Below are 15603 nucleotides of genomic sequence, written 5' to 3' on the forward strand. Positions count from 1 at the left end.
GGTGTGCAGGAGGTCGTGGGTTCGATCCCGACCCTGACGCCTGCTGCTGTATATTAGGGGGGCCCCCTCCTGTCAATCTCCCCATCCTCCCACGTCGTCACCCCTCCCCCCACTGTAGATTACGGCCCCCCACCGTAAATCGCCCCCCCCCCCCCCCCACTGTAGATGACGGCCCCCCACCACTCAATAGGGGAGCTCCCTCCCCCTCCTGTCAATCTCCCCATCCTCCCACGAGGTCACCCCCCCCCCCCCCGCAATGGACAGTGCCGAACCGGGGGGAGGGACGGAACGATAGAGCTCAGTCGGCCCTAGCTGGTAAAATAAAATAAATACTAGTTTAGTTAATCTGTTCCTCATTATCATCTCTTCTAACTCTTAATCCCCTCCTCATCTCACTTTCTCTTCCTCCTATCTCTCTCTATTCGTCCATCGTTCATCATATTTCTGTCATCTATTATATATTCTTCATACCCTCTTTCGTTTCCCATTACTACTCTACTAACACTACCCCAATCCTCATAACTGTCCACAGACAGAATTACAATGATCCATACTCTTTGGTTCTTTCGGTAAAGTCACCTGATGAAGGAAGCTGGTGTTGCCTCCGAAACGTAGTGATTTAATTTAGTTGTTTTCATTTTTGTTTTATTTTATTTAATCAATTAAATTTGTACCTACGTGACTTTGCCGAAAGAACCAAAGAGTATGGATCCTTGCAGTCACGAAAACTTAAAATCAAGAAGAATTACAATGAGTTTAAAAAACCGCGCCAAATCGCTCATGCAGCTTAATACTGTACACGTGCAGCCGTGAATAGTTTGTAAATGAGGCCAACCCCAGAGAGAAATGCTAACATTACATATTCCTGGGCATTCTCTCTGCCTCAAGGACTCTAAAAACAACCTGTAAATAACGTTTATACTGAGCTATCTCTCCTGCTCAAAATCTGATAAACTAAAATCTGATCACAACACACATGAACCTGTACTGTACCTTTACAATAAATCTCATCAGAAATCACTTAACCAAGACGCACCTGTTTATTTTAGAAAACACCATAACCTGTTCACCAATTTTTCAAAGTTACTAAATACCACTCATGTAAAACTAACTTCATCCTGAAGTCTCTAAAAACATTCATATACGTGTATATAAGGACTATTTCCCGGATGCATGGCTTGTGTGTGCCCAGCTGCATAACGCAACAAAGATAAATAAATATAAAAATAGTCCTCCTGTGCCCGTACGTTTCCCTCTCTCGAACTACTCAACACTTCAAAACGTTTGTTTGAGGGGCTCCGAAGTAAAACTACACTCACGACCATCACTCACCACACACCTCAGCAGACTCGCGTGAAGCCGACATCCCCCGATGCCCCCCCCCCCCCCACTGTAGATGACGGCCCCCCACTGTAGATGACAGCCCCCCACCACTCAATAGGGGGGCTCCCTCCCCCTCCTGTCAATCTCCCCATCCTCCCACGAGGTCACCCCCCCCCCCGCAATGGACAGTGCCGACCCGGGGGGGGAGGGGCGGAACGAAGGGGGCGGGGACTCGCAATGGCCGCTCGCTACGACGTCGATCTGAACGATCGTTACAGATGCATATTTGTTAATCCCTTATCAGTGCCCTACCTTATTACAGAGCAATTCAGACCTTATTGGTCACCCCGTGCCCTTATAAATCTCAACGTTCATCCCACAAGGGTCTCATCACAAGGAAGAAACACAACAGTTTTTTAACTCAATTTCCCTGTACACGAATACGCGCGAACCGTATGGGTTGACAGGTAAGCAGATGCACACACACACACTCGAACGTGATTGTGTTTTGCCGATATCGCTGATGCTCCTGTGCGTCTTTTTATCGTGGAAATGTCGTGGGTTTACTCACCAAACGCACCGGTGTTGCTGTTTCCGTGACAAACCTCACTAATTATCTGTGTAGGGTGAGGCGGCTTTAACGACATTCATATTTACGCGATAGAACCCAAAAAAAAACAATTATGGATAATGTTTGCATGTCCGTATTCAGGCAAGATTTGGTTTAATTTTGCCAACGGGTAAAACTCATTGAGCCAATATATGTTCCATTTTTATTGGGGACCTCGTTACAGAAACCTGGTTACAACAAAATAAACATGCACAAAGCAATACACGGTCAAGTTCCGAATGGCAAGGTCGTGCATCAACATGATAACACGTGTGCAATGCGAGGAGAACACATCACATACACACTAAAAAATATAACCTTACTAAACTCTGCAAAGCAGAGCGATCGTTTGCGCAGGGATATTTTTTCACCGTGATAAATGCACTGAATAGGCGAGGGGAAACTTATTTTAAGTTGACGGAGGACCACAGATTACAGGTGTGTGTACAACTGCTTGTGCGTGAATTTTAATCTCCCGCCGTGTAATGGTTGGCAGCGCACCGCGGGCTGACAATCCAGAGGCCGATTCTGTAGCCCGGCGCGGCAGCTGAAACGTTGGACAACTTTCTTCAATGCTTAAATTCCCACCACCCAGCAGCCCACCTCGCCGTCCCCGTCCACCCACCACGGTGGCGATGTGTTAACAACTCCCGACCCTGACGCCTGCTGCTGTATATTTGGAATCTGTGTCTCTCATCACCACGGTGGCTATGAGATGTTGACTACCTCGCCTGGTGTACAGGAGGTCATGGGTTCGATCCCAACCCTGACGCCTGCTGCTGTATATTTGAAATCTGTGTGCCTCTCATTACCACGGTGACTATGAGATGTTGACTACCTCGCCTGGTGTACAGGAGGTCATGGGTTCGATCCCGACCCTGACGCCTGCTACCGTATATTTGGAATCTGCGTCTCTCATCACCACGGTGGCTATGAGATGTTGACTACCTCGCCTGGTGTACAGGAGGTCATGGGTTCGATCCCGACCCTGACGCCTGCTGCTGTATATTTGGAATCTGTGTCTCTCATCACCACGGTGGCTATGAGATGTTGACTACCTCGCCTGGTGTACAGGAGGTCATGGGTTTGATCCCGACCCTGACGCCTGCTGCTGTATATTTGAAATCTGCGTCTCTCATCACCACGGTGGCTATGAGATGTTGACTACCTCGCCTGGTGTACAGGAGGTCATGGGTTCGATCCCGACCCTGACGCCTGCTTCTGTATATTTGAAATCTGCGTCTCTCATCACCACGGTGGCTATGAGTTGTTGACTACCTCGCCTGGTGTACAGGAGGTCATGGGTTCGATCCCGACCCTGACTCCTGCTGCTGTATATTTGGAGTTTGCGGTGTCTCTTTCCCCGTGGTCGCATGGATTCTTCTCCAGTTTTCCCCTCCACATTTAGAAACAGGCGTTTAGAGTATTTGACTTCTATACATTTCCACATAAGCCACCTCGTTGAGGTATCATTTGTGACCAGGAGGCTTCTGGAAAAATAGCTAATAGCTCAGTCGGCCTTAGCTGGTAAAATAAAAAAAATACTAGTTTAGTTAATCTGTTCCTCATTATCATCTCTTCTAACTCTTAATCCCCTCCTCATCTCCCTTTCTCTTCCTCCTATCTCTCTCTATTCGTCCATCGTTCATCAGATTTCTGTCATCTATTATATATTCTTCATACCCTCTTTCGTTTCCCATTACTACTCTACTAACACTACCCCAATTCTCATAACTGTGGACAGACAGAATTACAATTATCTATACTCTTTGGTTCTTTCAGTATAGTCACCTGATGAAGGAAGCTTGCGTTGCCTCCGAAACGTCGTGATTTAATTTAGTTTTCATTTTTGTTTTATCTTATTTAATGTATTTAATTTTTACCTACGTGACTTTATCAAAAGAACCGAAGAGTATGGACCCTTGCAGTCACGAACACTTCAAATCAAGAAGAATTACAATGAGTAAAAAAAAACGCGCTAAATCGCTCATGCAGCTTAATACTGTACACATGTGCAGCCGTGAATAGTTTGTAAATGAGGCCAACCCCAGAGAGAAATGCTAACATTACATATGCCTTTCTCTCTGCCGCAAGGACTCTAAAAACAACCTGTAAATAACATTTATCCTGAGCTATCTCTCCATGCCCAAAAACTGGAAAAGTAAAATCTGATCACAACACACATGAACCCGTACTGTACCTTTACAATAAATCTCATCAGAAATCACTTAACCAAGACGCACCTGTTTATTTTGGAAAACACCATAACCTGTTCACCAATTTTTCAAAGTTACTAAATACCACTAATGTAAAACTAACTTCATCCTGAAGTGTCTGAAAACATTAATATACTTATTTAAGGACTATGATCCGGATGCATGGCTCATGTGTGCCCTCCTGCATAACGCAACAAAGACATATATATAAAAATACTCCTGTGCCCGTACGTTTCCCTCTCAAACGACTTAACACTCAAAAACGTTTGTTTGGGGGGCTGCTATGTAAAACTACACCACCCACCCCCCACCACCACCCTCCCCACCACCACCCTCCCCACCCCCCCCCCATCACCACCCTCCCCACCTCCCCCTCCCGTATACCAGGCGAGGTCGTTAACATATCCTACGTGGTGTTGCATCTGTGTTGGTCCCAGGAAGCGTGCTGCCCGCTGACGCCGGTGTGTCTACATGTTTGCGATGCTCTCTACAAGCTACCAACACCGGAGCACACTACGGTACTGAGAATGTGGAACGGGAAGCGGCGGTGTGGGCCCATTGGGGGCCCTGAGCAGATACATTTTATTTTGGGTGCATCACGTGACTACAAGCATTATGCGCTGGAGCAGTTGAAATTTACTTTCTCTTCCCCACATTCAGGACCTCCTTCAGACATTTAATCAAGATCATTAAAATTCTCAGACTGTGCATTGCTCATTCTCCCATGGTCTAGGCGTCACACTTGGGTGGTGACGGTGCCTTGGCAATTGCGGCACCTAAACTCTGGAACTCGTTGCTCCTTCGAGATCAGGACTTCCAAGACAAAACATTTCAAATTTGGACTAAAAACGCATCTGTTTAAAATGTCTTTCTCACTTTTCCTTGGTTGACATTAAATTATGTTACAGCTTCCCATGCATAGCGCCCTGAGAACGATTGTTTAAAGGCGCTTTATAAATGTAAATTATTATTAACTCAGTTTACAGAATAGTACAAAGTTTCACGAAACAAATGCTTAAATACGTTGTGACTTGTTTTGCACAGTGCCATTGTAATGGTGAGCTTTTTAATTGTTATCAGGATGTGAATTGAGATCTTTGGCACAGCTCTGCTGTTATTTTTTTTCCATATGCATCCAGGACCCCTTGAGCTGTTTGGAGCCATACACTTTTTAGTTGCTGAACCCTCATCACAATCCTACGCTGTGAACGCATGCAAATTAAATGTTTCTGAACAATGTTTTCCTGATGATCTGTTCTGACAATTCTGTCAATAAATACGTTTTCAGAAACGCGATGTAATAAACGGACCAATGGAACACTTTGTGGCACCGTTGACCAGAAATGTTGGCCTGATTAAATTCTGCGACAAAGCGTTCATAACGGAATTAGTACATTTGACAAGTTTGACGCGAATACGTTACATTTTAAGTAAAATAAACAAGGCGTAGACCTGGTACATGTGTAGCGTGGTGACACCCACTTTTATTGGGTTTTACGGAGGAAGGTACTCGTACAGGCTACAATTATGATTGCGAAGATAACATGAATCATGAAACATGTCTCACAGCGTGAAAAGCAAAACTGTAAAATGGTGTTTAGCAGTGACAGCTGTGGTGACGACATGTCAACTACCTCGTCTGCTATGCAAGGAGGTTGTGGATTTTATCACAACCCTGATCTGTTGCTCCACCCAAAGCTTCGGGTCTTTTCAGCCATAGTCATGCCCTCCCTTCTCTATGCTTGTGAAACATGGACCCCTCTAATGGAACATCTGCGCCGATTTAGAAACATTCAGGCCTGCTTGCCTACGATCCAAAATGGGCTTAACCAGGCATCTATTCACCGGATAAAGGGGGCTAAACAGGCGTGGTACGGGTTAGAGAAGAGATGGAATGATGCGGTACAGGAGGTTATGGAGCTGGGTTGACTTGCCAAAGACTGGTACGAGTGGTGTCAAGATCGGCCTCTATGGAGACTCGTGAAGGATGCCACTGGGCAGTTGGAGGCTGTCGCCTTCCAACAACAACAGAGGGAAAAGGAGCGACGCTTACGACGAACGGAGAGCCAGGCGGCTAAAACACAGCAAGATGGCACAGCAGGGGGCACAGGAGGTGCATCTGTCAGTCATCTCAGTCAACCCATTGCACCTGGGTCTATCCCTTGACCCACTGTCAGTGAGCCTTCGACACTCCACGTGGACTCAATGCACCTGGCCTACCATAGGCGGCGTGGTGACATCACCTCACTCAGTGGCGAATGGCGGGTATTTGTACGCGCGTGCCTCGTCTATGTCTTTGTGTGTCTGTGTGCATGCCTGCCCCGTGTGTAGAATTGTGTTGACTGATTGCACCCCTTCCAACAATAAAGCCAGCATCAGGACTCGCGGTAAGTCAGAATCAGAATATTTATTGTCATTCGCAGCACGCAGTACCTCAATAAAAATGTACATTAAAATCTTAACTCTTGATACATTACGAAAACTACTTACCAATCACATTTACATTTCCGATGCGAACAGGTCTCTGGAAAAATTATATTTATCAGCGGAAGAATGTCCTAGGTCGCTTCCAGAGGCCTTTCTTCTTATGGATTTTCGCTGCGACTGGCTCCTGTGCCGGCTCCTGTGCCGACTGCTGTCTCAAAACGCCGCGCTGAATATGCTGCTGCTGATGATGACAATGCTCTGATGCATATTCTTTGATCTTCTCCTGTTGCTCCAGGACTGCACGGCTGCTCTTGTACAGTCAGTGGCTTTGGGGAGTCCACCTGGAGGTCGGCGTGTGCAGCTTCCGAGGGGACACTGTGGGAGACAGCAGAGAGGGATGAAACGGACAGTAGTCAGTATTAAAAACACGAGGACAGGGCGATGATTGCATCGATGTTCAAAATTTATTTTGGTAAACGTTGGAATTTTCCTTGGTAAGGTCACCGAATTCCTGCCCCCAACCCTGCTCAATGCGTTCCACCACGAAGCACTTTGTTTGATTGATGCTGCGATGCTCATTGATTCCGACCAGCCATCCTGTCATTCATTGGCTTCCCCATCACTAATGTATAGTATTACCACGGCCATAGTTCTTATAAATTTAATATCTTGATACCTCTACTAATGTCAAGGACTCAATTTACTAGGTTGACCGTTTCCTGAGCTCTACCATGCACACGCATTATATTAGAGGACAAACTATTTATCTTCCTCCTTTCCATACTCTGACTATCTTATGATCTTGTGTTTAAGTGTTGAGATAATAACAAATATACAGCCCTTTGTCAATCTATTACTAAGTGGAAAATGCCTCCGCACTGCCATGAAAGTCATGGGAAGTGTTTTACTATTCGTCACTGTTCTTGTCACTACGGGTGGGTGCACAAGGCTACCTGGGATCTGTTCTAAATATCACTCGCCACTCATGTTAGCCGTGGCTGAAAATTCACAGTGCAGCAAAGAAACAATTGTGTGACTGGTTCCGTCATATAAGTGTTTAAAACGTTTCATCATTGAATTCTGGCTGCCACCTCCTCCCCCGTGTTGGCAATGCCGTCTGCTACTTTTCATCAGCGAGTCGTGGAACTCCCTGGGCTGTGGGCACGTGCTTGCTCTGGTGGCGAGGTCATTATCCGGAGCAGCGGCAGTGACATTTGTGGTGGTGGCTGTGCTCACGGCAGTCATGGTGGCATCTTCCTTGCTGTGAACACAAGAAACAAAAAGCGGCAAAATGTCAAAAGGCTGAACTCTGCAATAGAATGCAGAATAAGGGGCAAGTAGCTAGTCGTAATCAACTATTTATCACAGTTGATTATAGTGGAATAAATTATGTTCACCATAATTTGTGTTTACAATGTGAGAAAGGCTATCGCAATTGTTACAGCAAAGAACCATAGCTAGCCACAACCACTCAATAACCTCCACTATTCACAACAACCATGCCACAACCATACAGCCCTTTCACGATTGTTTATCCCTGTGTTGTGTTCATCACTCGTTACTTAACTTGCACTTCGGCCTGACTCCAGGGTTTCTGGCAACGTCATGGCTCACCAACCACCCCCTTTTGATCAAGGGTTTAAGCCGTTATTGTGCCGATCATGTCAGATCTTCACCAATTTCTCTCTTCTCTGAGAAAACCAGACCATTATCGCTCGCTCGACGGGCTACGGATGAAAACTCAATGGGAGGGTTGGTCTGATTCCGGGATGACGTCTCAAATCGCCTCTGTCTTAGGTGAGCACAGCCTTGGTGTCAAAAGGGATACGTCAATCCCAGCTCACTCTCAGCACCATTCATGTCCCTGTCACTGCTGCTGGAACGGCTGTCCGAGTTGTCCCAGCTCACGGCATCCCACGGTGGACCAACGGCCAGCTCGTCCGTTTGGACAGCGGCGTCGACCTGCCCCTTGATTGTGCCGTGCTAGCATCCCGCTCCGCTAGCCGCGTGTCTGCTGATTGTGCGTTTGTGCAGCTACAGTGGCAACTCATCTGCAGATTGTTCACTGCACTTGCTTTTACTCACTCCGAGAGGACTTTCTTCTTCCGGGACTGCACCGTGACCGCCTCCTTTTCCACCTCCTGCCCCAAGCAGGTGCCCTGAGTCGACCCCGCCCTGGACTCTGGAATGTCAATTTCCAGAGTCCGTTCGTAGCCAATGCGCATGAATTTAAGTTTAATTGTTTTTTGCTGATGTGGCTGCTGCACCTGCAAGTCTTTAACTGCTCCTTTTTATTGTCGTCTACACAGGTTTTCCTGTGAAGTACCGCGTTGCTGTGAGTTCGACGATCCAATGGTCGCATGTACAGCTTCCTAGGGGACACTGGGATACAGCGGAGAGAGATTAAACGGACAGTGGTCAGTATTGGAAACATAAGCAAAGCGATGATTGCATCGATGTTCAAAATACCTTTTGGTAAACGTTAGAATTTTCTTTTTTATGGTCACCTAATTCCTGCCCCAAACCCAGCTCAATGGACCCACCACGAAGCAATTTAATTGATTGCCGGCGACGATCATTGATTCATTCCAGCCATCCTGTTGTTCATTGGCTTCTTCATCAATAATGGATAGTTATTACCACGGCCATAGTTCTAATAAATTTTATATCTTGATACCTCTGCCAATGTCAAGGACTCAATTCATTAGGTTGACCGTTACGTACATGTTATGTATATCGTTTATTGTTAAATTTGAATCGCAGTTCCTTTGATTACTGTTGTTAGATTGTTTTTACAGCTTTATTTTGGTGTTTTTGAAAACATGGTTAAGCCATGTTTCTTGCGGAAGTGCGGAGTTGGCCTGATAACTTTAATCTAAATTGTCTTATGGTTGTTATTGTTTGACTTGCATCACACTGGGATTTTTGCACACAGCGTTGTAATGCAGTGGGTTTTTTTTCTGGAAGATTTGCTGGTTTATCAAGGATGTTTCTGTTGCGTGTCGTCGCTTTTAGATGTTCTCTTCATACTTTGTTTGTTGCGGTTGCACCCGACTCAAGAGCAGGGCTATACCTAAATAATGAAACTTGAACCTGAGCTCTACCACACACACTCATATTACACGACAAACTATGCATCTTCCTCCTTTCCACACTCTGACTGTCTCATGATCTTGTGTTTAAGTCTGTTGTAAGATTATAAATAATAAGGAATATACAGCCCTTTGTCAATCCATTGATGAATAAAAAACCGTCATACCCGGAAGTCATGGGAAGTGTTTTACCATTTGTGACCGTGCTCGACACTACGGATTGATTCACGAGGCGACCTGGAATCTATTCTAAATATCACTCACCACTCATGTTAGCTGCGGCTGATAATTCACAGTGTCGCAGACAAACGACTGTGCGACTGTTTCCGTCATATAATTGCTTCCAACGTTTAATGAATACTTGTTGGCTACCCCCTCCTCCCCCGAGTTGGCAATGCCGTCTGTTACTTACCCTTCGCCAGCGGGTCTTGGGACTCCCTGGACCCGCGGGCACGTTGTTGCCCTGGTCGCACGGGCCAGCATCCGGAGCATCAGCAGCAGTGGCAATGGTGGTGCTATGAACACAAGAAACAAAAGTGACATAATTTTTAAAAGGCTGAACTCTGCAATAGAATGGAGAAAACAGGCACTTAGATAAATAAAATAATGAAGTGAATGAAAACACTAATGTAGACTGTAGCTTGGTTCTTAATTGGAGTGAGTGTACTGGTAGTCTATAATGTAGACTGTAGCAATGGTTAAGCTGGGTGAGTGTACTGGTAGTCTATAATGTAGACTGTAGCCTGGTTCTTAACCTGAGTGAGCGTACTGGCAGTCTATAATGTAGACTTGTTATTGGTTCTTTCAGTAATATAAATAAATAAACTATGACGTTTCGATCGCAACACAAAAGGTCATCGGTAAAACGGGTTAGCCTCTAAAGGCAAACTTTATATAAGGGTTTAAAGCTTTCGTGACTGCAATGATTCATCTTCTTTGGTTCTTTCGGTAAAGTCACGTAGAATGAGAATAAAATAATAAATTGTTATTTTATTTTATCAATTTATTATTTTATTCTCATTCTACGTGACTTTACCGAAAGAACCAAAGAAGGTTTATATAAGGGTTTAGAGATGGGCGTAGCCCAAGTGTGCCAGCAGCATGGGTGGGGCAGCTAATGTTAATGTAGGAAAAGACAAGCAACTACACCAATCAAAGGCCCACCAGGCAATTATTGGTGTAGCGTTTTGATGAGGGAATTCTTTTGGAATGGATGGTGCTGAGAATCAAGTTTTAGGTAGGCGTCAGGATGGGTTATTTTCCTGTAGACAATGACTCATTGAGCCATCTGTTCTGTTTTTGAATAGGACATCCAAGAAAGGTAGCATGCCATCCTTTTCTACCTCCATGGTGAATTTGATGGATGGGTGTATGGAATTGATGTGGTTGAGGAATTGGTTCAGAGCTGGTCAGCCATGTGGCCAGATGACAAACGTGTCATCCACGTACCTCATCCACAAGGACGGGTGTAGAGTGGATGCCTGGATGGCGTCCGTCTCATTTCTTAAAATGAAAATATTGGCTACAACCGGAGATAAGGGAGAACCCATTGAGGTGCCTTCAGTTTGTAGGATGTTTCATTTCAGGTGAAGTATGTATTGGTGAGGCAGTGTCTCACCAGGGCCGGTACATCAGCATTCAATACTTGTTGGACCAAATCTTCAATTATTGCAATGGTATCGGACACAGGAACTCTGGTGAACAAAGAAACTACATCGAAACTAACAAGCACATCACCTGGGGACAGTGAGATGTCTTTTATTGACGATACCAGGTGATAAGAATAGGGTTTTTCCCCTTTTTTCTGACAACAAAACTGAAACCTTTTTACAAGGATTCATGTATGCATTAACCACAATACCTGCAGTCAAAATGCAAACAAAAACATACTATGATAATATATGCATTGTCCTTGAAACTGATTGGTCCACACCAAGGGACGACTTTCTTTTGAGCCTCGACCATTATGGTGCTCGACCAGATGACGCCAAAAGGCGTACAGCTCAAAGACAATGCACTATCAAAGTAATGAGGGCTCGGGGTGAGCATCTACATTTTTAGACCTTTGCCAGTACCAAAATATAATAATAGAGTTTTTCCCCTTTTTTCTGGCAACAATACTGAAATCTTTTTACAAGGATTCATGTCTGCATTAACCAGACATAATTATATAATTATAATACCCCCCTCCGCCTCAAATCACTGCACCTGAAATGAGTTAAATGATGACGTCACCCTGCTGCTCTATTTAAGACCGGGAGCAAGCGAGGGCTTTACCATTCTGGCGAATTGCCCAATGATGCTGGATGTAATTACCAGCGAAACGTCGTACTCAAATTGTAAATGTTGTGGATTCACTCTTCAACACACCGGTGGGCTAAAGTAGTGAACTATTTGTCTTTTGTCAACGTGACACTTTTTTGCTGATTGGCTGTGTCGGGTGGTGGAGGGTTACGACACATTTATAAATAACGCGATCTAACCCAAAAACCTTTATTATGAATAATATTGGTCGCGAAAGCCTACGTGTTTAACTATATTCCGTTTGTATAACCTTGCAAACACCAAGGAATACGAATTCCCAGGATCAAGAAACTTACCTCTTAACCCAGGATATCGGAAATAAAATGATAAAGCATACACACGTATGACGAAAATTAATAAAAACTGAGGAAGGGCCAGGATAACGGGGTGAATCACAATCTTGTTGAACATAAAACAAATGATATTTTAGCGATGGTAAACCGACGGCAACGGAGAGAGAGCCTCCCGGCCGTCTTTGTCTTCCCGCAGAACGTGATAAGAATATGCATACGCTCAAGAGAGCACTTTCCCTTGAAATAAAATAAAAAAAAACCACGATGGAAAACTAACACAACAGACCTTGAGTCACATACAGAATCATAACTGCAAGTGGTACGATACCAAACTATGATGGAATAAAATGTTAACTTTAAAAACCTTAACCCAACCTTTGTGTGTAGGAAAAGGTCATACAGGGGGGGAACTGGCCCTCCCTCTCGCACAGGCAGACAGAGAGACGCCTTCGAGACGACTTGTAACATCTGTTTTTTTATGGTTTATGGAAAGAGGAGGGCAACAGAACCATGCCATAAATGACACACACACTGACACATACGGACACACACACTCCAGACCACGACACACAGCTAAATCACGGAGCTCCGCCCTTGTAAGGAGGAGCCATCAGCCAGCGGACAAGCTCAGCAACCAGCCGACCAGCTCAACTCATCCCTGCAGAAGAAGATCAACCATCAGAAGATCAACCACCACCGACGCAGAAGTAGTCTCTACAGCTCACCATAATGGCGAGCCTCGCTGTTTAGTGACAGGCTACGCGGTGCGAGTCAGCACCATCAAAAGGAGCATCGCAACGAACGTGTATCGCCAGCGCCAGATAGCGCAACCAGTAATCATCACGTCAACGACACAACTGTGAGCCAGCCACCATGCCGACGGCGCACAACCGCCACTACGAGCGAGCTGTGATCGCCATCTACCGACGACCATCGCAACTACAGAGGGAAAAAAGTATTTGATCCCCTGCTGATTTTGTACGTTTGCCCACTGACAAACAAATGATCAGTCTATAATTTTAATGGTAGGTTTATTTGAACAGTGAGAGACAGAATAACAACAACAAAATCCAGAAAAACGCATGTCAAAAATTGTATAAATTGATTTGCATTTTAATGAGGGAAATAAGTATTTGACCCCCTCTCAATCAGAGAGATTTCTGGCTCCCAGGAGTCTTTTAAACAGGTAACGAGCTGAGATTAGGAGCACATTCTTAAAGGGAGTGCTCCTAATCTCAGCTTGTTACCTGTATAAAAGACACCTGTCCACAAGCAATCAATCAGATTCCAAACTCTCCACCATGGCCAAGACCAAAGAGCTCTCCAAGGATGTCAGGGACAAGATTGTAGACCTACACAAGGCTGGAATGGGCTACAAGACCATTGCCAAGCAGCTTGGTGAGAAGGTGGCAACAGTTGGTGCGATTATTCGCAAATGGAAGAAACACAAAATAACTGTCAATCTCCCTCGGCCTGGAGCTCCATGCAAGATCTCACCTCGTGGAGTTGCAATGATCATGAGAACGGTGAGGAATCAGCCCAGAACAACACGGGAGGATCTTGTCAATGATCTCAAGGCAGCTGGGACCATAGTCACCAAGAAAACAATTGGTAACACACTACGCCATGAAGGACTGAAATCCTGCAGTGCCCGCAAGGTCCCCCTGCTCAAGAAAGCAAATATACATGCCCGTCTGAAGTTTGCCAATGAACATCTGAATGATTCAGAGGACAACTGGGTGAAAGTGTTGTGGTCAGATGAGACCAAAATGGAGCTCTTTGGCATCAACTCAACTCGCCGTGTTTGGAGGAGGAGGAATGCTGCTTATGACCCCAAGAACACCATCACCACCGTCAAACATGGAGGTGGAAACATTATGCTTTGGGGTGTTTTTCTACTAAGGGGACAGGACAACTTCACAGCATCAAAGGGACGATGGACGGGGCCATGTACCGTCAAATCTTGCGTGAGAACCCCCTTGCCTCAGCCAGGGCATTGAAAATGGGTCGTGGATGGGTATTCCAGCATGACAATGACCCAAAACACACGGCCAAGGCAACAAAGGAGTGGCTCAAGAAGAAGCACATTAAGGTCCTGGAGTGGCCTAGCCAGTCTCCAGACCTTAATCCCATAGAAAATCTGTGGAGGGAGCTGAAGGTTCGAGTTGCCAAACGTCATCCTCGAAACCTTAATGACTTGGAGAAGATCTGCAAAGAGAAGACAAAATCTCTCCTGAGATGTGTGCAAACCTGGTGGCCAACTACAAGAAACGTCTGACCTCTGTGATTGCCAACAAGGGTTTTGCCACCAAGTACTAAGTCATGTTTTGCAGAGGGGTCAAATACTTATTTCCCTCATTAAAATGCAAATCAATTTCCAACATTTTGACATGCGTTTTTCTGGATTTTGCTGTTGTTATTCTGTCTCTCACTGTTCAAATAAACCTACCATTAAAATTATAGATTGATCATTTCTTTGTCAGTGGGCAAACGTACAAAATCAGCAGGGGATCAAATACTTTTTTCCCTCACTGTACAACAACGTGTTAACTCGTCAACCTACGTCAGCCGAACCCGAACCGACTACTGTGAGAGAAGAATCAACTAAAACGTATGACGCACACTGCCCCCCACCACACAGCAAACCAGGCGTCTGCTTGACGCAAAGAATCAACTCCAAACACTGACTACTCATCACAATCCATATCCCTCACACATACACGAGTCAGGAACAAAAAGCCTAATCCTCAAGACGTGAACCATCAGTGGCCTTGAAAACATCGCGACAGATCAAGTGATAACAATCCGTCGTTATAAGTATATTCATAATTTTTCCCTCAAATCTTTTGTTTGGGTTGTACTTCTAATCGCATAAATTACCAATAGATCCATCAATACGAATTAATCCTTGACACCTTCACCACGGAGCTACGCTCACGGGGGGGGGGGGGGGGGGTGGAATAGCGTGTCTAACCAGGTTTCCTTATCAGGCGATTTGGTCCACAATTAATTAAAATTTGGCCCAAGATAAGGATCTCAGGGGAGGACGCGCACCCCATCGCCCACCCTCACTCCAAGCCATATCTGTAATCATATAATCTTGCCGATGGATCTATCGATATATTTGTGCCTTTGGGAATAATAGCTGTCTTTGACTGCCTTTTCCTATGAATACCGTCGCATAATATTAAGGACATATTTTCCACATGCTCGTGTAGTAATAATTAATTGCTCTGCTACAAAGTGAAACAACGTGATAAGAATTGCCTGGAGGGTTGCTTATGGATCTATGAATGAACCCGGTACTGTGTGTGCAAATTCCAGTATAATCATTCATA

General features: G+C 45.1%; 1 long non-coding RNA gene across 2 annotated transcripts; it reads left to right on the forward strand.

Moving 5' to 3' along the window:
- Positions 1 to 1532: 1532 nt before the first annotated feature.
- Positions 1533 to 9254, forward strand: LOC142905408 (uncharacterized). 2 transcript variants are annotated; one of them, XR_012929566.1, is made up of 4 exons: positions 1533 to 1790; positions 4587 to 4667; positions 6481 to 6536; positions 6872 to 9254. It is a non-coding gene; the product is annotated as an uncharacterized LOC142905408 (long non-coding RNA). The 2 variants fall into 2 exon arrangements; XR_012929567.1 differs by having other exon boundaries at positions 8886 to 9254.
- The last annotated feature ends 6349 nt before the right edge of the window (positions 9255 to 15603 follow it).

The sequence above is a fragment of the Petromyzon marinus genome, chromosome 53 (genome assembly GCF_048934315.1).
Source record: "Petromyzon marinus isolate PM22_M1 ecotype Great Lakes invasive population chromosome 53, UKy_Petmar_22M1.pri1.0, whole genome shotgun sequence".
Taxonomy (NCBI): domain Eukaryota; kingdom Metazoa; phylum Chordata; class Hyperoartia; order Petromyzontiformes; family Petromyzontidae; genus Petromyzon; species Petromyzon marinus.